The following is a 25,732-nucleotide window of genomic DNA, read 5'->3' as shown; positions in this document are numbered from 1 at the left end:
AGATCCACCCTCCGCTCTCACCCCTCTCCATGCCTCTCTCCTATATCCAGGGGACTTGTCCCAGCCCTCAGCAACACTGTCCCAGATTCTCTCTCTTCTTCCTCTATTCTCAGTCCTCCCCTCCATCTCCCAAAATAATCTGCTAAACCCCAGATCAGAATATGCTACCTCCCTGCTGTATAATCTCCAGTGGCTTCCCTTTGTTGCCCCAGGCCCTTAACCGCCTTCTTCACCCTTCCCTGGAGTTACTCCAGGTCTCTCATCTTGATGCAAGTCCTGTTACATCTCCACATCACTGCCCATGCCTAACCTACTGTCTGGAATGCCATTCCCAGTGCAACCAGCCCTGGCTTTTTTTGTGTCCCTGGTGAATTTCTACTTACCTCTAAGTTTCGACTCAAATGCCCTGTCCTGCATAGTTTTTATGACTTTCTATCCTACTCTAGCTGTCATTGTTTCCTTCCTTCTCTAGGTTTCCTTGATACCCTTCTCTCATATTCTGTGGTATACATAACTAGTTTTCTGGTATCTCCAGATATTAAGACAGGGAGGCAGCCATGGGTCCAGGATTGATGGATCATTCATTCTTCACATATGCATCCAACAAATATTTATGGAGTGCTGGGTATGTGCCAATCAACACGCTGGATAAGACTAGGGGTAGAGTCGAGAGTAAGATAGACTGTCTTCTTCTCTGGTGGAGCTCACAGCGTGCTGAAGAATATGGGCATTGAACAAATAGGCAAAAATAAAAATATAATGGCAAATAGGTTCTATGAAAGAAAAAAAAAAAAAAACAGGACAGCATGAGAGAAATTCCAAAACTAGTGAAAGGTTTTTAACTTTTCAGAAGCCTGGAATATATACCGTTAAAGTCATGGGGGCCTCACTGAGGGCACTGAACACCATAGCATGAATTGTATTGTGCAGCAGGAACCCTGCCTCACCAGCTTAGAAATGACAGCAAGAGTCATGCGGTTCTTTCATTGAGTTGATGACTTGGGGGGAGATGTATTATATCTTTGTATCTCTATTAATTAAATTTTTTGGTCTCAAGTGACAGCAAATTCAAGTAAAATAGACTTAAGGGGGAAAAGAAGAGGTGAATGAATTGGCTCACATAATTAGAAAATCCATAGTTATACTCAGTGCCCTGATCTTGGTTTCCAATACCATTCTGCAATAAAAAGAACTCAGGGCTCCTTGGAGAAATGGCTGATTCTAGAACTGGGGCAGAGAATATACAATAGTGAGCCTGAAACATCTGATAGAATCAGAAAGTAAGAAAGTGTTCAGCTTTTACACTGTTGATAGGAGTGTAAACTAGTTCAACCATTGTGGAAGACAGTGTGGCGATTCCTCAAGGATCTAGAACTAGAATTACTATTTAACCCAGCAATACCATTACTGGGCATATACCCAAAGGATTATAAATCATGCTACTATAAAGACACATGCACATGTATGCTTATTGCGGCACTATTCACAATAGCAAACACTTGGAACCAACCTAAATGTCCATCAATGATAGATTGGATTAAGAAAATGTAGCACGTATATACTATGGAATACTATGCAGCCATAAAAAAGGATGAGTTCAGGTCCTTTGCAGGGACATGGATGAAGCTGGAAAACATCATTCTGAGCAAACTATCGCAAGGACAGAAAACCAAACACCGCATGTTCTCACTTATAGGTGGGAACTGAACAATGGAACACTTGGACACAGGAAGGGGAACATCACACACTGGGGTCTGTCGTGGGGCAGGGGGATGGGGAGGGATAGTATTAGGAGAAATACCTAATGTAAATGACGAGTTAATGGGTGCAGCACACCAGCATAGCACATCTATACATATGTAACAAACCTGCAAGTTGTGCACATGTACCCTAGAACTTAAAGTATAATAATAATAAAGAAAGTGTTCAAAACACAGCACACATGCGTGAACACAAACACAGATAGAATACATCAAAAGGACACAGAAACCAATTAACAGACTCACAATGGCCAAAACTGAGACAATGTGAACAAAATAAATAAGTATAAATTATAAGCCAAAGTATGAAATGAGTCCGTACTCACATAAATGATTGAATAAGTAAATAATGAGGGAGAATAGACAAATCTCTCTCTCTCTTTCATTTTTGTTTCTGAGTTAGGGTCTCACTCTGTTGCCCAGGCTGGAGTGCAATGGCATGATCACAGCTCATTGCAGCCTTGAACTCCTGGGCTTAAGTAATCCTCCCACCTCAGCCTCCCAAGTAGCAGGGACTACAGGGATGTGCCACCACACCCAGATAGTTAAAAAATTGCTTTTTGTAGAGATGAGGTTTCTCTATGTTACCTAGCCAGGTCTCAAACTCCTGGACTCAAGGAATCCTCCCGCCTCAGCCTTCAAAGTGTTGGGATTATAGGCATGAGCCACTGCACTGGGCCAAGAATAGACAAATCTCTCATGTAGAAGAATTTTAAATAATTTATTTAGACCCTCTGTCCTCAAAAGGGAGGAGCATAACTCCATAAGTTTGGGGTACACCAAATGACTTATTTTCAAAGAGAACAATATGGAAAGGGGGAAAAAGAGTGACTTAACAGAGGAGCCACCTATAAATAATACTTCAGTCAAGTGATCAAAATTAACATGATATGGTGTGATAACAATGGCATTTTGCCATGTGGTCTAACTCCCCCAAACCCATATCCCGGGCTAACCATGAGAAAAACATTAGAAACCTCCATTGAGGAATACTCAATAAAACATTGATCAGTATTCCTCAAGACTGTCAAGGTCACCCAAAACAAGGCAAGTCTGAGAAACTGTTACCATCTAGAGGAGCCTAAGGTGACATGATGACTAATTGTAATGAGGTCCCCTGGATGGGATCCTGGAGCAGAAGAAAGACATTAGGTAAAAACTAAGGAAATCTGTATAAAGTATAGACTTCAGTTAATAACATATCAATATTGGCTGACTAGTGGTAATGTACAATGCTATAAAATGTTAACAGCAGGAGAAACCAGGTGTGGAGTATGTGACAACCCTCTACACTATCCTCACACTTATTTGTAAATCTAGAGCCATTATAAAATAAAACATTAATTAAAAATTTTGTTTAAGTCCAGAGCTCAACAAGCTTCAGATATGGCTAGATCCACGATCCCAAATCATATGAACCTGAATCCATCTCTCTGCATTTCAGTGGTGTTGATTTAGCTTTTAGGTAAGTTCCCTTCACTTGCTGGAACCCCAGCCACTCTAGACTTATATTACACTAGTGGAAGAGAAGTTCATTTCCTAATAGTTTTAACCACAGCCTCAAACTTGGGTCATGTGTCCATCCCGGAAGCAATCAGTGTGGCCAGGGGTATATGGGACTCTGATTGGCCAGGTCTCTATCACATGCCCACCTTTGGAGCTAGGGTGCTGTGTGCCCCACCCCAACCAGATAGCTGAGAGTGAAGAAGCATTGTGACTTGAACAAAGGGAAATGGATGCTATTCAGGAAAAGCAACAGATGTCAACTACAAAACACATCCTTCAAGTGAACTCAAATAATAGGGTGGTGTGGTTGGGATGAGAATTCTTGTTAACTGTGAAGATAGACATGGGAAACCCAGGGAAATGCAGACAATAGGAACTGAGGGAGATAAGGATCTTACAAGAGTGGAATCAGATGTCCATTGTCCATTCAGGACCCAAGGGAGCTCTAGGGACCTGGACAATGGGAGTGTGGATCTTCTCTCTGCTATTCTGCTTCTAAGGGGACACAGCTGCTTGCCCCACCACCCACCATCCACTTTCCAGGCATCTGTGAATTTTCTAGTTCCTATCCAGGATGGAAACAGCCCCTTGGCTAAAGGGCCACCTGGGTGGTCTCTGGCCAACTTGTAAATGGGCCAGCCTTGGGTCAGTGGTCGCTTCTGCTCCAGCCAGTGGCCCCAGGGACTGGTGCTGCTTACCTGAGCTGAGGCTGTGGACTGGGTACTTTCACCATGAAGAGGAAGTTGAGGTAGGACACATGCCATCACTGAAAAATCCTCGATACTGTCTCAAATTTTTGTTGGGAAATTTATTTTCTGCATGGCCTCATTTGCACAAACTTGGGGAACATCCAATTCATCTAATCATTTTATTCTAAAGATAATGCCATTTGGTACACACATTTTTTCCTTTATTACCTTGGCACAAAAGTGCTGCCTTTAGCTTCTTGCTGCTTTCTGAAAGTTCTCTCACTCAGTTTTAGGCTCCATACTTTAACCAGAGCTTGCATAAAGTAGAGCACAAAAGCCTTTTGTGAAGCGCTGTCACCAACATGTCAGCCTGGAGTCAAACTGGCTCCGGGGAGAAAGACGGAAACAGTAGTTCCATCAGTGAGCTCCAGGGAGCATACATTCAAACATCTCATTATTAATCTCTGTAAAATATTTCTTCAAGAAGTTGTGCATCACAAAATACAATATAACATTCATATCAAGTGATATAGAGATAGCTTTAAGCAAAACTTGTTGTACTCTGTATAATGAATACTGCAATAAAAATACATATTCATTTCCAGATCACAAATCATAGCAATTTAAGCCATCTTCTGCCTTGCGGTAGTATTTTGAGGGGAAAATGTGTGTGTGGGCCCCCTCCGCCTTGCTCAGAGGCTCATTCTTCTCCAGGAGGAAGCTTCTCTGCATGCCGTGTTGCACAGAGCTCGTTTATTTCCAGGGCTCTCTCTCATCAGGGCTCTGGGGGGGGTGGTGAGGCCATCATTTGAAACACAACCAAGGAAGCACTGCTGTGCTCATGGCACAGTAGGAAATCAGTCTATTTTTAAAATATGAGTTTGTCCAAGTTCTCTTGAAACATGTTACCCTGAATACATCATTTCAGCTCTGAGCTGAACAGATAGAAAAAGTCAAAGTTGTTTGACTTTTTAAACTGAGAAAGCTCATTATTTGGGTCTTGAAACACTGTTTAAGTGACTTGATGGTGGGTATCAAATAAGATTTCCTGGGTCACCTCAGGGTAGGGGCGCAGCGAGGAACCCTGAATCTTTTTCTATTTACCAGGGGAGAAAGTACATGCCAGTGGCCTCCATCTGTGACTACTATGCCTTATGGCCAGACTTCAGAGGACCCAGATAATCTTTGAGCCTTCATCGGTGTTATTATGAGAAGTGTTCAAATGATGTCTTCCTCATCCCCACGGGTTCCCATTCACCTGGTATTTCAGGCTCTGTTCACTTTTTCTTTCCAGAATTGGCAGAAACTCTGCTAAGGATGTGACACATGTTTGCTCAGTTCCTTCATCCTGGGCTTCAGTACAGGATCTGGTATATAGTTTGTGCTCAATAAATGTCTGTTAAAGTGGCAAATGAACAATCCTATGAGGTTAGTATTATTACTTTGGTTTACAGAGGAGTGGTCAGAGACTCAGCGAGGTGATGTCACTTCCAGGGGGTCTGTGCGGTTCCAGTCCTTGGCTCTTACACCCTCCCTATGCCACCTCTAATGGATTCTCCCATTTGGCTCTCACGTGTCATGGAAGCGGTTTGCAGGCTGAAACTCTTGTGTGCACAGACTTAGAGGTAATGTAAAACACTTTGAATTTTACAACAGTGATTGGTCCATTACTGTTGGCAGCTTGGGAGTTGTGAGCATTTCAACATTCTGAGCTGAAATTGAACCTGAGAAGCGAGGTTTCTGGTGCAAACAATACACAGTGCTTGCCCAGCATACCTGTTTACTCAGTGGAGTTGGGATGTTTTCTCTACAGAAGACCTAAGAGATAAACTAGGTGTGAACTGGTTTTCTTGTCCCAGTTGGTTCCAGAACTGCCTCCAGAGTTATTTCTAATATGTGAATCTTTGCCTATAAGTGACTTCTCATTGTCCACAGTGTAAACTCCAAACTCTATGTCATGGCCTACAAGTCTTCTGGGATGAACCATATGATAGGCCTTCCTATATCCATCCCATTCCTCTCCCTTTGTATAGCAGCCACATGGTTTACAAAGACTGGCCCTCCAACTTCAAAGGTGGCTCAGATTGGTCTAAGCCAAAAAAAAAAAAAAAAACACACACAAAAACCCACAAAAATTCCCATACCTGTTGTCATAGTCATTCACTGGGATATCCCAGGCCTAAGTCAGCCGGTCCATGTCTTTCTCTAGCCTTAGAGATTGGTTTATAATATAAAGCCCAGGGCTCTCATTAGATCATCTCAGGGTCAGGCATTCTTTCTTCCCTGGATGTTCCTTGGCAAGCATATAACCTTGGTAGTTGGCAGCCACCCTGTGAGCATGAGGACCATCCAATATTAGGATGAGGAAGACATACAAACGAGGAAAGACTAGAAATATAAAGAAGCTAGCTTTTGGTAACAAGATTGAGTCATGGGACCAAACCAGTGCTAAACCTGACCATGCAGGTATTTATATTTTTAAAAGTTGTGAATTTACCTGGGTCTAAAACAATAAAACATTTTTATTGTTTGGGCAAATTCAAGCTGTGTTTCTTGTTATTATCAACTGAAAGCCTTCTGATTAATATGTTACTGATAATGCACACCTGGGCGTCCTTTCTAGATTTATCTCTGCCATTACCTGCCTGTGCCAGTGGTGTAGCTTAAAACACTACTGTCCATTCTTAGAAATAAACTCTGTGCATTTTCACATGGACCTTCAGCATTCTACCTCTCTTTCTATGTTGTAAATTCCTACTCATCCTACAAAATCCAACCCAGTATCACCTCCTCTAAAACGTTGCCTGCTCTCCTTTCATCTATTCCAGGAAGAACTAATGGCTTCCTTCTTCGTGTCCTTCAAGTATTATCTATATACCCATAATAGAGCAATTTAAAGGCATTTGACAATAATAATTTAGCAGCTCTAATACGGATTGTTCTGCTGTTCAATGTGCTTTGCAGGTATTGTTTAACCGTTATAGCTGCCCTATTATACTGATATTAATATCTTCATTTTAAATATAAAGACGTCTTAGAGACATAACGAGACTTATCCAAAGGTCCACAGCTTATAAGAGGGAGAAGCTGAGACTTAGGTCATCTAACTTCAGAATCTGTCCTCTTAATGTCTGTGCAGTGTTCTCTTCCCTGCTTGTGAGTTCTTTTAAGTCAAACACTATCTTTCATCCATAGGTGCCTGAACAAATGTCCTAGGCACTCTGAAAATGCTAGTAATATACATCAATGAATGAATGAATGAATGAATGAATGAATGAATGAATGGATGGATGGAAGGATGGATTTAAGCCCTTCACATCACAGATGAGAAAATCAGGACTCATTTTAAGTGACATGTGTGGTAGGCAAAAGTGTGGATGACCACTGAAATTTTTCTACAATATCTTGCCACATTTGGAAGAAAATTATATGTTCTCTAAAAGAAATTCTCCAAAGCAAGAGGAGAAAAATAAAGCTCAAAGATGTCTGGACTTTTTCTCTCTCACCTGGAACCATGCATGTCCCTCTTAGGGTTAGGCTTAGGGTGGTAACCTGAATGAAGCAGAACATTCTCATCCCCTTCTCCAGAGCTCAAGGCATATCTTCATTTTTTAACTCTTTTCAAATTGTTACTGACACCTAAACTAACTTGGGATTAAAAGAAAATAGAGCCAAATCACATTCAAAATGTTCTGGATTGGGAGGCTTATTTATAACTACTTAGACATCAGGTTTTAAAAGAGGAAAGGGGGAGTGTTGAGCACAAAATTCAGAAGAACATTTGCAATTAAGAAATAGAATCACACGTCATCCTAATTAGCCAGGAGTGGAGTAAAAATTCTGCACTCCTGTCATGTTGCCACCATGCAAGAGCAAACTGTGACATTAGTTTAATTACATAAATTTATGCAATGAAAAGAACAACTTTTATAATCATTCAGACAATACTCCTATTCAGATTGCTGTGCAATATCTTTATTTAATCCTTCTTAAAGTATGTATTAGATTCTTTTTTCAGGAAGCCTCAAACCTACCTGTATTTTAATGACTTGAGGGGACACTTTTCATTTCCCTCCTCTGATTTCTTTAAATGGGTGTCCTCATCAGATGCCTGTGTTCCATAGACTTGTCCACCTGTGTACATTTGACACCAATGCAATCAGCATCACCGAGAGAAAGAGCACGAGAAAAGTCCCCCAGAAGTGATTCTCTTGGGGTTGATTCATGTCATGAGTCATAATTCTTCTTCATCATTATCCTCGTAGCTACCATTTATTGACGATCAACTTGGTTTCATCGTTGCATTTCCTAAGTACAGTCATCTATCAGTATCTGTGGGGAATTGGTTCCAGGACCTTCCTTAGATACCAAAATCAACAGATACTCAAGTTCTGACATAAATCGATGTAGTAGGTGCATGTAACCTATGCACATCTTTCCATATACTTTAAATCATCTCTGGACTATTTCTAATCCCAAATACAACCCTACATATTATTTCATTCTCATGGATTCAATGGAGTACCTGGTGTGCAACAAATTCAAGTTTTGCTTTTGGAGTTTTTGTGGGATTATTTTTCTATATATTTTCCATCCATGGTTGGTTGAATTCATGGATGAGAAGCCTACTGATACAGAGAGTTGGCTGCAGCTTCCTCAGTCATCTCTAAAACTCCTTGGAGAGTCACAGTGCCTGTCCTGCTCACACTTCCATCTAAGGGAAACTGCCCCAGCCCCACTGCCCAGGGGCCATGTTTGAGGTCACACGTGCCTGCTTCTAGGGTTACAAGCCTGACGTAAGAACAGCTGACCCGCAGACCAGCTAGGCTGGGATTTTGGTGACCTAATTAAAATATTAACTTGGCCAATTACTTTCTCTAAGTGCAAAAAGTCCCCCCTAATTTTCAGTGACAACTGAAGCAGAAAGGATAGATTATTAAACTGAGATTCTTAGCCTGGGGTCCACAAACCCATTTCAATTCTTTGTGAAATTTGGGGTTTGTATGTATAAATGGTATGAGCAGATTCACAAATTTGAGGTGCAAGTCAGGTCACACAACTTATTTACTGATTACTTGCTCCACTCCTTAGCAAAAATTTCACTATGACCTTCTCAGGACCCCCTTACCCCATGAGTAATCCAAGAACTCTGAGGTTCCGCGGTGCTAAAGGGCTCCATCCAGTTCCCATACTCAAGCCAAGAAAACTCTGGACACTGATCAGTCCACTGCTACTGATGCTCCCTGGTGCCATGTTGCATTTGGTCAAAGCCTGGTCTCCTCAGTCAACAGCAGATGTCATCGCTGTCTTGATGGAATGAGGCGTGTGTGGTTCCTGGACGGAGAACTGAAATAGTCTCTTAGAGCTGGCTCAAGATCTCAGTGCTCCAGGGCACCACAGGGGCTAGTGTCTGGTGTAATGTGGACCCACAGTCCTGTCCTTTTATCTTCCAGGGGACAGGATCTCAAAATGCAGAGCATCCTATCTTCCTTCTCCTTGTCCCAATTGCAGGAATACCTGTGCTTCACATACCCTTTTAAGTGAAACTCAAAGTAATAACAGGGTTTTCTCTCTCTCCTGCTTTCTTTTCTTATGTGAGGCAAAGCTTTGTGAATTCAAGGTGGATTTCTGAAGCTTCTCTCACCAATGCAGGGAGAAAAAAATTTTAAATCAACAACAAAGCTTGATCTTCAGATAAGCATTTCACTACCTATGCATTTATCTGAGAAAAGGATCCCTAGTTCTGACAAGATTTCCAGGGGCATTCATGGTTCAGCAATAGATGATTAAGAGAGAGAAAGAATTGAGAACCGCTACTGTAGAGAGAGGGCCCAGGGCATCCCCGAGGCTGTCAGGGACAGCGTCAGGAGGTACCTGAGAGTGAGAGGGGAGCAAGCCAGCATGCGGGACAGAGGGAGAATGCCTGGCCTGTAACTGAGTTGCATGAAGAGGGTACTTGAGAGAGTGCCATGCGTCGTGGCTTCATCTCAGACATGACGTGGAGAGAATAAGGAATAAGAACTATAATATTCCATGTATACAAAGCTTGAAAACAAGCAAAATTAACCTACAACAAAATAGGTGAAAAGAGTTATGTGGGAGGATACCAGCGGGTAGAGAAGGCAGTGCTGGGTGGGCTGTCTATCAGGGAGAGGGTAACTATTTCTTTAAGGGCCAGCTGCTGATGATTTAGGCTTGGCAGCTGCAAGGTCTCTGGGGCAACTACTGACACAGCCATAGACAAGACATAAACAATAGGCGTGGTGGTGTTCTCATGAAACCACAAAACCAGTAGCAGACCAGATTTGGCCTGTAGGCCTGAGTTTGCTGACTCCTGATCTATATATCTATTAATATTTTGGTGTGGGGTGGTCGTTACATGGTTGTATTCATATATAAAAATTCACTGAGCTTGTGAATTTCATGATTTAGATACTTTATTGTATGTAAATTATATATCGGTTTTTAAAAATCTATGAAGTCAGTTTTAAAAAATCTATTAAGAGATTAAGTTTAGAACAAAAACAACAAAAATCTTTGTGGATTCCAGGCAGGTAGTTCCTAGAATGAACCAGGTTCTGCAATCCAGATCTTATCAGAGCCTCTGCTGTTGGGTTTTATGAGGTTCTCGGTGTATCCTCATACCGCTCTCTCTTTACCTGAGACAGCTCGAGTGGGCTTTGCTTCAGAGAAGCCCTCCCAGAGCTCCTCACCACCACACTGTAGGGCAGCTTTTACCACCCGCCGTGAACGGTGGACCAGGCTCCTGGGGTTAAATAACCTGCCCAGGATCACACAGCTCACACAGAGAACACACAGTTCCCACAGCTTGGTCCTTCCATATGACTTTAAAACTCTCTAGACACAAGTCCATCTCCCCCTGGGCAGTTACAGAGAAGCTGCATTTTCTAGGATTCAATTCGGCCTCACCTCGGAGTTCCCTCATTGTCGCCTGGCCTTTGCATTCTCATGTTCCAGCTGATCGGTAATTGTTTGTTCTTGGTGCTGAACTTGACAGGAGATGAAGAAAAACACACAGCCAAGGTCAGAGAGCAGTAAACTCTCTCCTCCATTCAGTCTGTCTTCATGTTTAAACTGCACCTATTAAAGAAAATCACCTGAACGTTTTCTCCAAGCACTTGGCCGGGCTGGTGAGGGTCATCCCTGAGCTCCGTCCTCCCATGTCTGTAAGCCTTTGCTTACCCACATCCAATCTCATTGACCCCAGGATGAAGACGGAAGAGAGAAAAGGGATTCTGCCATTAGCCATCACCGTTAGGGTTTTTCAAAATCTGACCATTAGGGAAGATGAAAAAGAAGAAAAGCTATTTTTCTGGGCACTTTAGGCCCGAAGAACTTCAGCTATTTAAATCAGAAGCAGAGGCTTTGTTGTTTTGGTTTTGTCTTTGTCATTTAGAGGGCTCAACCTGTGTCAGGAAATGCAGCACTCTTACCTTTGTATTTTGCAGTTAAGTTGTGAGAAATGCCCTCAAAGTGGTCTAGAAGGATGCTTGAGAGACGCACACACCTGGGTCTCTCCAGTCATACTCACACAGGAAGGAGTAAGCAATGAGGGTTAAAACCATCCCCAGACAGGACCACCTCCAGGTCTCCTTGCCTCCCTATCCCCTGTGTTGGTTTCCTACGGCTGCTGAAACACATTATCTGAAACTTCGTGGTTTAAAACCACAGACATTTATTATCTCATAGTCTTGGAGTCTGATGTGAGAGAGTCTCACTGTGCTAAAATCAAGGTGTTGGTAGGGCTACTTTCCTTTCTGGAGGCCGTTTCTTACTCTTTATGGCTTCTAGTGTCTGCTTGCCTTTTCCTGGGCTCACAGCACCCTCCTCCATCTTTGAAGACAGCAATGTCGCATCTCTATGTGCCTTTCTTCCACAGTCACATCTCCCTTGGACCGACACTCCTGTCTTTCTCTTCTGTTTTTAAGGACACTTGTGATTACATTGGGCCCAAATGCATAATCCAGGATAATAAAGTCAACCAATTAATAACTTCAATTCCATCTGCAAGCGGATTCCCTGTGCCGTGTCGCCTAATGTATTCACAGGTCCAGGGATTAGGACATGAACATATTATTTGCCTACTGTCCCTCATGCCCCCACTCACCAGGGCTGGGTATCCAGCCTGTCCAAGACACACTCATTTTCCCTGAACAAATATGTGCCAAACATAAACAACAACAAAAAGTTGTGTGGACTCCAGGTAGGTAGTTCCTAGAATGAACCAGGTTCTGCAACTGGGTTGCGAGCCTCTGCTACTGGGTTTCATGAGGTTCTCAGTGTATTCTCACATCACCCTCTGTGTACTTAAGCCAGCTTGAGTGGGCTTTGCTGCTGAGATGGCATGTATGATGAGTTTCCTGCCTATTTCAGAATCAGGAGTGATTAAATGTTTACTTACTTTCATTCAGTGAACCAAACAACACCAGAGTTTAAGGCATTCAGGTGACCACATTGCCTTTATTGCAGGGAGACGGCGTCCTAGTCATTCTCACAGTTCCTGCTTGTGTCTCACCCAGAACCGTGCCTTTACGGACCACAGATTGTCCCCAAACACGCTCTAGAAATTTCTCCAATCCTATATCTAAATTTATGGTTCACTAAAGGGGAACGTGCACATCACATATGAAATATTTGAAATACTTATTAATTAACATATCACAGCCTATGCAAACAACACATTAGATTCCTTGCTATTTCTTCAATGACATTTGGAGTATTGGTGGACAGAGCTACAAATATTTTTATCTGGTCTCGCGGAGACATTCTATCATGGTTTAAGTAAGATGGATGATGTACACAATAAAACCACAAAACCAGTAAGGAAATGAATAGGCTAACACAGGTGGGCACTCAGCATATTCAGAAACTTAGCAAAGTGATTCATGGTAACAGTTTGAAATCAAACTGCCTGGGTTCAAATTGTAGCCCTTCCGCCTACTAGCTGTGTGCCTTAAGCAAGTTTGCTTACCTTTCTGTGCTTCACATTTCTCCTCTGCAGAATGAAGATAACAATATGACTTATGCCATGGGATTCTTATAAAAACGAAATTAACTAATACACATAAAGTGCTTAGAACCATGTTTGACACACAGTGATTACTCAAGGAATGTCAATTCTTGTTGGTGTTATCATTAACATCATTACCATGTGGTAGACACAGGAGGCTCCCTTGATTCAGGTACCTTGTCCTCCTGGAGCCTACAGGAGGAAAAAGACAGATAAGTAGGTAGGGAGGAAGTAGCCAAGGGAGGAAAGAACAGGTGCACAGAAATCGAAATGGGGATCAGGGAAGGTTTCTTAGAAGAGGCAGAATTTAAGCTGAGACTGACCAGAAACAAAGATCTTAGCCAGTGTAGCTAGAGCCAGAGGTGGAGCTGGGAGTGTTGCAGGAGTGGTCACAAGGTCTGGAGGCCTCAGCAGGATGATACCTGTGAGTTCCTACTGTGAGTACCAGTGTTGGGTGTTGTCAGGGCCTCCTGGGCCCACGGGAGCTCCTGTGGGGGCAGTTGCCACCTATTTCTCCCTTCCTCATCGGGCTCCTCCCTTTATTCTTTGTCCACCCTTTTTTCTTTCCTTTCTTCCTTCCTAAAGCCTTGGCCCTGAGAGCAATCTCAGGGGAGACAGGTTAATGGCCTCTAGTCTAGATACAGTCCTATGGGGGTAGGAGGTGTGCGTGGGCTAGATTGTCATCCTTCTGGTCTGGAGACTCTATGATCCCAGGTCTTAAACACCAGACTCATCTTTCTCTGCAATATCATTCCAGTAGAGCAGTTCTGAACCACCAGTCACATGGAGGCTGTGCTGGTCTCTCTCCCACGCATCCAGCATCCTGGGACCACTTGTCCCAGAACACAAAGAAGAATTAACTTCTGTGAGGTCTGAAACTCTGGCCTCAGCTTGCAAGAAGAGGGTGTGTGAGAGAATTTTAGGAGCATTATAGACAGCACTAGCCTTTCTCTGGTCATCCTGACAAAGACCTCAACTCCACTGCTTTTTTATTTCTGCTCTAGGTTTGGTCTGGCTTTGGGCATTCGTTTGGGTAGGGGCTGTCTGGAGTGCTGGAAGCACATGAGCTAGAATTTTGTCCGTTGCATAAGTTGAACAAATCTTAGCAGGCTTAGTGTCAACTCTCAGAGCACTCCTTTTTCTCATTTGGAAAATGGGAAAATAATACAGCCCTCACACAGTGGGATGAATCCAAATCCCCGTGGCCAGCGCCCAGCACAGTCAGTGGTGGTGGTGTGCATCTCATCATGTCCTCCAGGCTCTGTACGTCTCATCTGCCCTCCCTTCTCACCCTCTCTTCTCTTACCCACTAGCAGAGCCCTTGTAGCTAAGCTGAGCTACACTTTTCCTGCTTTCTGATTAGGTGGCAGCTGTCTGATCTTTAACTGGGACAATCTTGCTTATAGAATCTTTGTAAAATTAGAAAACAACCAAGCAGTGCATAGCAGAACATACACAGGACCTTGAGCCAAAGATCTCTGTGTCTTCGGTCGAGCAGTATGACTGTTCGGTCTCTAAATTTGGGATAGGACCTAAGAGGATTTTTGTGAAGATTAAAGTGAGCTGGATGAAAGCTTCATGTACAGTGCATTGTTATTTTTATCATTAATAACTACTGGCTGGTTTCTAGAGGTTGCAGAGGAAGATGATTAAGTGTCCTCACTGCTGCTTCACTCCCAGGAGCACAGCTGTGATCGTGAAGCAACTCTGTCATCAATCGGCATCCCCAGATCTGCGCTGTCCACTGTGGTAGCCACCAGCCATATGTGGCTGTAAAATTTAATTAAATTAAAATTCTGCTTCCTCAGTCACACCAGCCACTTTTCCATGGCTCATAGCTACAAATGGCTAGTGGGTACTGTATTGTTCAGTACAAATATGGAACATTTCCATCATCACAGAGCATTCTCTTGGACAGCTTTGGACCAAAGTATAAGTCCCCTCCCCTCATCTCTTTGAAGAGTTCCAGGAATGCCTGCAGTAAATTTTGAGGATGCTGCAGAGCCCACAAAGCATATATTTTAGATTAGATCATCTCAACTACATCCTTCAAATTTGCTATACATAAAAAGATAAACATTGTTGCTATGAAAACTGTCATTAGAATGACGAAGGCAGGGGCCGGGGGCAGTGGCTCACGCCTGTAATCCCAACACTTTGGGAGGCTGAGTCGGGCAGATCATCTGAAGTCAGGAGTTTGAGACCAGCCTGGCCGACATAGAAAAACCCCATTTCTACTAAAAATACAAAAATTAGCCAGACATGGTGGTGCATGCCTGTCATCCCAGCTACTCTGGAGGCTGAGACATGAGAATCGCTTGAACCAGGGAGGCAGAATTTGCAGTGAGCTGAGATCACGCCACTGCACTTCAGCCTGGATGACTGAGCAAGACTCTACCTTAAGAAAAGAAAAACACATGCGTGTGTGTGTGTGTGTGTGTGTGTGTGTATAATGTAAAATAAAAAATAAATTGAAAAAAGAATGACAAAGATTATTGACCTAGAGAAATGCTCATTACTTCTTATATATATGCCCTTTTTAAGACATCAGCAGGAATTTGGCACAAGGAGATATTGTTATAAAAAATTATTCAATTTAAAGCAGAGATCATCTGAAAACCAGAACATAACATTTTTGGCTGAAAGGGTGGGGAGTCTTGGGGTTGGGAGGGGGCGGGAATGGAGTCAACCAGCATCCCAGAAGTGGGCTTGGGGAAGACGGTAATTGGCCAGCTCTTATAGAAGTTATCAAAGAGAACATGAGATTTGCCGTAGCCTCTCTGCATAACTCTAGGACCCTGAGAGGAGCTGGACAATTACTGTGTGTCACCATGGGGTGTTCTTCAGGAGGAAAGGGCAGGCCTCAAGTCAGATGCCAGATGCTATAACCATCATTATCTGCAGAAGAAAATTGGGTCTGAAATGTCCCCCTGGGGAGCATGCTCCCTCCTTGTCTTCTGGCTAGACGTTCCTCCTGAAGGGAGGCGAGGCTGAGGACTGGGACAGAAATACTGCAGTTCAGTGCCGTTTCCCACTAGAAAGGTCACGGGTGCAAAACAATGAGTCCAATTTAAGTTTGCTGGTCTTTAAGTATATATATTGTTATTATCATTATTATTGTATTGCCATAGCTTGTACTGGTAGTATAGATTGCTTAAAAGAAAATGAACTTTGATAGTCTTCTGTAATGACAATAATACTTACCTAATACTCATAATTATAATTAATTATAAGGGTTAATTGAGGGATGTATAATAAGCTCAGGCACTGAGTATGGCATGCACTGAACACATATAAAAATGTTAGCTTGAATAATAAACACTATGCATATTTATTAGAAGTAAATATTAATGTCTTTTAGCAATCTTCATAATTAATTTTAATATTTTGTTAGTAATAAATTACTAATAATTCAATTTTATAATAAATATTCATATTAATAATACAATAATTAATAATGTGACTAAATAACAGTTAAATATTAGTAGTATTTTATTATTCTATAAATGTCTATGAAGCGTTACTTGGTATCAGACTGTGTTCTAAGCCCTGGGGTAACAGGTGCATGAGAAAATGCCCTGATCTCAGGAAGCTTATGCTTGAGCAAGGGGAAACTGCCTAGTAAGAGAATTACAGACAGTGATGCATGCTAGTGAGAGTAACTAAGCGGGTGGGGGGGTGTCACAGACTATTTCCTTAGTGGAAGCAGGGAAGGCTTCTCTGAGGAGGGGACATTTACATGATCCTCTATGATGAGAAGGAGCCATGAGATGTTGTGAGGTGATTTCAATGCTTTGGACAACAAGCATCAGAAAACTCTTGATTCAAATAATTTAAAAGATAATAACATTTATTGTCTCACATGACAGGAAGTCCCAAGGTAGGAAGGTTCTAGGGTTGTCTAACTCAGGGCCCATCCACAGCACAGGGACACACTTTCTTCCATCTTTCTGCCTGCCTATCTGCAGGGCACCCTGCAGCCTGTAGCCAGGCCTCAGCCCAGCTTCCCTCATGGCTGTTATAGTTGCCAACATGCCATCTGAAACAACATCCAGAAGAAGAAGGGCGCATTTCCAGAAGTGTCCAGCACATTGACTCTCACATCTCATTGGTCAGAACTGGGCTAAACACCCACCTTTAAAATCACAAGCAAGAGAATAGAATCACCATGATTGGCAAGCTTTTTCTGTAGATTGTTAGATAGGAAAGATTTTAGACTTCACGGGTCAAGAGACAAAATTGAAGGTATTATGTAGGTACTTAAATAATAAGAGAGAAAATGGATTTCCACAAAGTTTTTATTGATGAAATTCAAAATAGAATAGTTGAATATAATTTTTTAAATGCAGGCCTATTAAGAAGAAGAATGAGTTTCTTTTGGAGGGAATAGCATTTCTTTTTTTAAATTAGGAAAGTAAAATTTTGCTTAATTGGAGGTAAAAGTGTTCTAACATTTTATTTTATTTTATTTTATTTTATTTTATTTTATTTTATTTTATTTTATTGAGACGAAGTCTTACTCTGTCACACAGGCTGGAGTCCAATGGCATGATCTTGGCTTACTGCAACATCTGCCTCCTGGGTTCAAATGATTCTCATGCCTCAGCCTCCTGAGTAGCTGGGATTACAGGTGCATGCCCCCACACCTGGCTAATTTTTGTATTTTTAGTAGAGACGGGCTCTCACCATGTTGGCAAGGCTGGTCTTTAACTCCTGTCTTGAACTCCTCACTTTAGGTGATCTGCTCCTCTCACCCTCCCAAAGTGCTGGGATTACTGGCATGAGCCACCATGCCTGGTCCTAACTTTTTATCTAATTGGGGGGTCAAAGTTATTTTCCTGTCATCAAAAATAGATTGCAACTGTTCATATATTAATGCTGATCTATGATGAGATTTTACATGTTTCATTTTTGAAAATGTATGTACAAAAAAAGATACATGTGGCACCACTACTCATTTCTGCTGTTGCAGTGTGAAATCAGCCAGAGACAAAAAGTAAATAAATAGGCATAATTGTGTTCCAATAAAGCTTTATTTATGGATACTAAAATTTGCAATTCATATCATTTTCATGCACAAAATATTATTCTTTTGGATTTAAAAAAATGCATTTAAAAATATAATATGCCAGGTTTGTCCCTAGGGCCAGAATTCGCAGACTCCTGCTCTAATCAGGATCTCCCCTGACTCATGAGAAGAAACTTTGCCTGGAAGGATCAGGCTGGAAAAAGCATGTGAGTAAGCATCCGACAGTGTCTACTTCAAGGGAAAAGAAGTCTCCAGGCTGAGGGAACAGCCAGCGCAAAGATCCCAAGGCAGGGATAAGCCTGGAAAGTATGATCCTTAGCCATGAGCAGGGAGGAGCCGAGAGGCCCATGATGAGGGTGGGGAGCAGGTGCTGACTTCCAGAATGTGGTGTGAGGAGCACCATAGGCCCTCTCCCTGGCAAAATAGTAATAATTGGTGAAAATTATTGTAAATAACAAAAACCAACCATTGAAATCCTCCGAAAATTGTCCTAAGGATACACAGCAAAAAGGAGGTATTTGAGAAAATCTACTAAATCCTGGTAAGAACAATAAGAGTCTGTGGCACTTGAGCCAGGACCTACCCTCCCCTTCCTTCCCCCCCGCCCACCCCCCTCAGCTCTGTATTGCAGGGACTACCTTCCAGGCAAATATTGCCAAGATGCCCCAGCTCCCTTCCTCCACTCATCCCCCACTCGTAGCACAGAGGTGTTACTTCAAGTGTGGCAGCCTGAGAAGACTGGGGCCTGATTACCTTTCACCTAGCTTGCTTATGGGGCAGAAGTTCCATGCCAGGAGAGAAGTTTCATGCCCACAATACCAGAAGCTACCACCCCAGTCCAGTGCCCTTCTCTTAAAGCCGAGGTGCTGCTCTGGAAGAAGTGGACCACAGTCCCTGCCCCCAGCTCTGGGCAAAGGTCTCAAAAAGTTTGCCCAAGAGGAAAGCCAGGTCATAAGGAAAGAGCTCAGGATTTCTCTGCAGATGAACTAACTTTATTTGAAAAAAAAAAATGTGTGGATGTTAAAGCTAAGAATGCTACATTTCCTAGGGTTACAATGACAAATTACCACAACTTTGGCTTAAAAGACATAGTTTTATTCTCACTGGCTTCTTGATATGGTTTGGCTCTGTGTTCCCACCCAAATCTCATCTTGAATTGCAGTTCCCTAATCCTTCCCATGCAGTGTCATGGGAAGGACCCGGTCGGAGGTAATTGAATCATGGGAGCAGTTACCTCCATGCTGTTCTCATGATAGTGAGTGAGTTCTCATGAGATCTGATGGTTTTATAAGGGGCTTTCCCCCTTTTACACAGCACTTCTCTTTCCTACCATCATGTGAAGAAGGCTGTGTTTACTTCCCTTTCAGCCATGATTGTAAGTTTCCTGAGGCCTCCCCAGCTATACACAACTGTAAGTCAATTGAACCTCTTTCCTTTATAAATTACCTAGTCTCAGGCAGTCCTTTATAGCAGCATGAGAAGGGACTAATGCCCTTCTGGAGGCCAGAGGTCTGAAATCAAGGTGTCAGCAGGGTGTGCTCCTTGGAGGCTCTGAGGGAGAATCTATTCCTGGCCTCTTCTAGCTTCCAGTGGCTGCTCAGAATTTCCTGGCATTGTTTGGCTTGTGGCCCTATCACTCCAGTCGCTGCCCTCATTTTCATATGTTCTCCATGTGTCTGTGGCTAATCACTCTCTGCCTGTCTTTCTTTGTGGTGTGAATCTCTTCTACTTTATCCTACTTAGAGTTCATTGAGTATCTTGGATAAATAGATTCATGTTTTTCATCAATCTGGAGAATTTTTCAGCCATTATTCTTCAAACATTCTTTCTTCCCCTTAATCTGTTCCCCTCTGAGACTTCCAATATGCATCTGTATAGATAAATCAGATTTCATAAAAATTAAAAATATTCATGTTCAAAATATATTATTATATCAAGAAACTGAAAGACAGCCCACAGAATGGAAGAGACATTTTCAAATCATATATCTGGTAAGGAATGTGTATCTAGAATTTATAAAGAACTTTTATTACTTAATGATAACAAGATAAATAATTCAATTTAAATATGGGCAAAAGATCTGATTAGATGTTTATCCAAGGAAGATGATTTACAAATGGCCAATCAGAACATTAAAACATGCTCAACATCATTAGGTATTAGAAATAGAAATCAAAGCCATGATGCCATAATTTGGCATTTCACACTAAATAGGATGGTTATAACCAAAAAGCTAAATGAAGGTGAGAGTGTGAAGAAATTGGAACCCTCCTACACTGCTGATGGGCATATAAAATGGTGCAGCCACTTTGGAAAAACAGCCTGAAGTTTCTTCAAAAAGTTAAGCATAGAGTTACCATGTGACCTAGCAATTTCCCTTCGAGCTTTACACTCCAGAGAAATGAAAATATTTCCACACAAAAACTTGTTCACAAACGTTTCTAGCAGCATTGTTAGTAATTGCCAACAGGGGGAAACAACTCACATGTCCATCAGCTTGTGCATGGAGAGAAAAAACATGGTGTATCCATACCATGGAACAGTAGGAAGTATTGATATATATTAAAACATGGCTGAACCTTGAAAACATGATACTAAGTGAAAGAAGTCAGTCACAAAAGACTAATGTATAATTCCATTTATATGAAATGTCCACAATAGGCAAGTCTATAGATACCGAAAATAGATTAGTCAAGGGCTGTGAGATTTGAGGAAATGAGGAGTGCATGCTGATAGGTACAGCGTTTCTTTTAGGGTGATAGAAATGTATCAAAATTATTTGTGATGGTGATTCCATAACTCTGTGTACATACTAAAACCAATTGAATTGAATGCTTTAAATTGGTGAATTGGATAGCATGTGAATTGTATCTCAATAAGACTGTTATTTAAAAAACAAAAAACTGGGCGTGGTGGCTCATGCCTATAATCCCAGCACTTTGGGAAGCCAAAGCAGGCGGATCACCTGAGGTCGGGAGTTTGAGACCAGCCTGGTCAAAGTAATAAAACCCTGTCTCTACTAGAAATAAAAAATTAGCCAGGTGTGGTGGTGCACACCACTAATCCCAGTTACTTGGGAGGCTGAGTCAAGAGAATCGCTTGAGCCTGGGAGGCGGAGGTTGCAGTGAGCTGAGATCATGCCTGGGCAACAAGAGTGAAACTCTGTCTCAAAAAACACAAAAAACAAAAAAGATGAGACTGGAAAAATAACCAGGTAAGGGCCGGCCAGGTCCTGCAGGGTTTGGCAGACCTCAGAGGAGTGTGGTTTTACTTTAGGTAGAACGAAAGACATTAGAGGTTTTGGAGCAGAAGGTGATGTGATCTGATTTATGTTGTTAAAATGTCACTTATTACTCCTTGCTCATATGAAGAATGTTATTTCCAATGTTACTATTCTCTTGACTCTGCGGTTTGAGTGGAATGAATTCATCAAATGCCAGCTCTGTGACTTTCAGGACACAAATGCCTGTTAAGTACTCACACACTAGAAGACCAGGGCCAAGTCAAGCTACAAGGAGATCCCGAGCAAGCATCAGCCAGGGCCTCCTCCCGCTGACTGTGCCTAGACTGGTTGTGCCACATGCCCAACCTTACTGTGGTTCATGAGCAATGCACAACAAATCTTAACGTAGGAACATTCCTCCACAATCTCAGCCAGCCTGACCTCTGCCATTTGCTTTTTTGTCTAACCTTGATCATGGAAGAGAAAACCTTCTGCTCTCATCAGAGCTATTCCCCAAGTCAGGTTACCCCACAACATAGAGCAGCCTCACCCTTTGCACCTAGATTTCTCTCATAAGCTCCTGTACGTCCTCAAAGAATACTGGGTCCTCAATAATGGAAGTTAGCAGTAATTCTCAAAATGAAGGAGGGCTTCTAAATGAGAATTTTCTCTGTGTGTGTGTAAATAGTCTCAAACAGCTTTTATATATGAGGTCTGGCAGCTGCCAGCAAGGAAGGAAGCAAACATCTCATTTTGCAGTTAACCTGTCTCATTACATCATTTGTTGGCAGCCTTCGATGACATTTGTTCTGGGAACTAGACATATGTGTTTGAAAAGGTAAGGACTCCTCCTCCATATGTATTGATGGCAATGAGATCATGACATAAGAAGCTGGGGTTGTAATAGTAAAACCCAGCATCAAAAGTTTAGGCCAGAGGTCGGATGCTCAAAAGCCCTCAGAGCCAGAAATAAAAATAGTGTGTAACTCCTTTCCATCAAGGCAGCAGTGAGCTGTGGTTACTGAGAGGTTGTGACTTAAATGCATTCAAATGAAAACTTTTTAGATAGTATGTTAATTAAGACTAACCCAATTGGTAGACCCATTGGCCTCCAACTGGTAAGTCATATTATTGCTTTACTGAATCACTTTTAACCTTGAGACTATTTTTCAGAATTCCCCAGGCCTACCCTCCTAGTCAGAATAAACCTGGGCAGTTTCCTCAGGCAGTGCTCTCTCTATGGATGTTGACTTATTTTGTTTAATTAAAAGTAATAAACCCTTCTGATTCCTAGATGGTCTCTGTATGGCAACAGGCAATAAAGATAGTGATGATTCTGTGTTTTCTATGCATCAGGCACTGGGCTAAGCACTTTATATGCTTACTTCTTTTAATGCTCACAAAACAGGTACCACAAGAATCTTGTATTTAACTGATGAGGTAACTGAAAGTCAGAGAAGTTAAGTAACTTGTCTAAAATCACACAGCTCTATAGCTTTGAGATTCCTCCAAAGAAAAACTATTATTAAAAAAATAACCTAATCCTTTAGTATCAACTTATTTTGTGGGTTTTAGAATATGTCCCAAGCATTTGCATGAATTTCAGTTTCAATTTTCAATGTGTGCCCATATATATAAACATTATTTTATTTTATTTTGTTTTATTTCATTTTATTTTAGATAGTATCTTGCTCTGTTGCCCAAGACTGGAGTGCAGTGGCATGATCTGGGCTTACTGCAATTAATTGCTTTAATTGGGTTAAAGCAATTCTCCTGCCTCAGCCTCCCGAGTAGCTGGGATTACAAGGATGCGCCATCACACCTGGCTAATTTTTGTATTTTTAGTAGAGATAGGGATTCACAATGTTGGCAAGACTGGTCGTGAACTTCTGGTCTCAAGTGATCCACATGCCTCAGCCTCTCAAAGTGCTGGGATTACAGGCATGAGCCGCCACACCTGGCCAAACATCTATTGAAATGTGCTTTTAGGCAAGGCACAGTGGCTCACTCCTGTAATCCCAGCACTTTGGGAGGCGGAGGTGGGAGAATCACTTGAGGTCAGAGTTTGAGACCAGCCTGGCCAGCATGGTGAAACCCTGTCTCTACTAAAAATACAAAAAAATTAGCCAGACTTGGTGGTGGGCGCCTGTAGTCCCAGCTACTTGGGAGGCTGAGGCAGGAGAATCACTTGAACCCAGGAGATAGAGGCTGCAGTGAGCCAAGATCATGCCACTGCACTCCAGCCTGGGCAACAGAGTGAGATTTTATCTCAAAACAAAAACAAAACACACACACAGAAATGTGCTTTGTAGGATGGTTAGGATAGTAAAACAAACAAAAAACAATGAAAGATGGGGCAGAATAGGAATTCTATCACTAGAACTAAACTGGAATTTTCTAGATGCTGGTCTAAAACAGGAGTTAGCAAACTATGGCACATAGCCAAATCCAGCCTATCACCTGCTTTTGTAAATAAGGTTTTAAGAAAACACAGCTACAGCCATTTATGATGTATCATTTATGGCTGTTTTCCCATTACAACGGCAGAGTTGGGAGGTTGTGAGAAAGAATGTATGTTACCCAAAGTCAACAATATTTACTACTGGGCCTTTACAAAAAAAGTTTATTAACCTTTGATCTATAACAACTCATATTATAAACATAATGAACATATCATTTCCACAAATTCTATCATCTCACCTGCTGTGTCTCCCCAGGTTTTGGCAATGAAGCAAACCACTGGGGCCTTAATGTAATTCCCATCTTATCCCCCGAAATAGGTAAAGGTCTTCCTCTTTTCTTTTAACTGGGGAGAGTGAACCAGCATTTAGAGGGCCCAACCTGCTTGCCAGGGCACAGAGCTAGAGGGGAAATATGGAATCATAATGATGCCAATGATCCCCAAACGGCTCATCTTCCCTGGGCTTAAGCTTTAACACTGTGTTCAGAGCCTTGCAGAAAGCATCTCTGGGAACCCTTGTAACTGCCTTCAGGGTAATTACTATTATTACTCCCATCTGATAGATGAGGAAACTGGGGCCTCAAGGAGGAAATTGCCCAAGATCACACAACCTTCAGCTGACCCCAAAGGGAGTGGTTTTCATGACTATATAATATGGCATCTTGGAGAACTTTGCCTTAAGACCTTCGTCAGGGAAGTGTTGGGCTAGAAACAACAGACCTGGCTGCTGTGAAGAAAGGAGTCTCTTCTGGCCACAATGGAAGAAGAAGAGGGGGTCTGGAGAGCCTCTGGATCAAGGGTTACTTGCCAAGGCTGAAGTCCGAGGTCCCTCTTGGACCACTCGTACCCGAATTGCTCCTGGCCTGCTGGGTGCCAGGTGGCATGGAGCTTCCTAGCCTTCACCCAGTTTGTTGAGTGCCAGGTGAACTCAGTTTCCAACAGCAGGACATCAGAACCAGATGCTGAATGAAAACGTGTTCCCCCAGGTGAGCTATATGTAGACGAACGCTTGGGATGCTGGGTAGATGCTGAAAAAAAGTTTTGCTCAAAGAAAACCGAGTAGACACAGGCTGTGTTTAGTGGCCAGCGAGGGCAGTCTTGCAACCAGGCCGTCTTTCTGAAAATGGGACTATGGTGAGTGCCAAACTTTGCTCTCAACGTAGAGAATGGAAGCGTTGGGAAGGAGATAGGAAAGGAACGGAAGGAGATAGCCAGGTTTCCCTGGTTCTTCCATCTTTAGCAGTGACCCATCTAGTATGAGCACTGTTCTTATGTGGTAGGCTGGGTAATTCCACTCCCTTTCTCCCAAACCCCCCAAAAAAGATGCCGTACCCTAAACCCTGGGACCTAGGAGGATGTTACCTACAGGACAAAGGACATTTTGCAGCTATGGTTAAAGTTATGGGTCTAAAAGTGAAGGAGATAACCCTGGATTATCTAGGTGGACCCAATCTAATCAGATAAAACCTTGAAGGCAGAAAATCTTCCCTGGTTAAATTTAGAGAGAGGCCTTCAGGTAAGGAGAGGCAGGAGAGATTTGGGCCATGAGAGGGACTCGGCTGTCTGTGACTGGTTTTCAGAAGTAGGGGCCAGGAGTTTTGAAGTATAGGTGGCCTCTAGCAGCTTGGAATAGCCTGCAGCTGACAGCGAGGAAACAAGGAGTTCAGCCCTAAAATTACAAGGAATTGAATTCTGCTAGCAACATGAATGAGCAAGGGAACAGGGTCTCCTCTAGAGCCTCCAGAAACGAATGCAGACAGCCCTGCTAACACGTTAATTTTAGCCTAGTGAGACCTGCGTTGTGCCTCTGCCCTATAGAACTTTTAGATAATGTGGCCGGGCGCGGTGGCTCACGCCTGTAATCCCAGCACTTTGGGAGGCCGAGTCGGGCGGATCACGAGGTCAGCAGATCCAGACCACCCTGGCTAATACGGTGAAACGCCGTCTCTACTAAAAATACAAAAAACATTAGCCGGGCGTGGCGGTCGGCGCCTGTAGTCCCAGCTACTCGGGAGGCTGAGGCAGGAGAATGG

Source organism: Mandrillus leucophaeus, unplaced genomic scaffold, assembly GCF_000951045.1.
Source record: "Mandrillus leucophaeus isolate KB7577 unplaced genomic scaffold, Mleu.le_1.0 Scaffold57, whole genome shotgun sequence".
In the NCBI taxonomy this organism is placed as follows: domain Eukaryota; kingdom Metazoa; phylum Chordata; class Mammalia; order Primates; family Cercopithecidae; genus Mandrillus; species Mandrillus leucophaeus.
Note: the sequence above shows the minus strand (reverse complement) of the source record.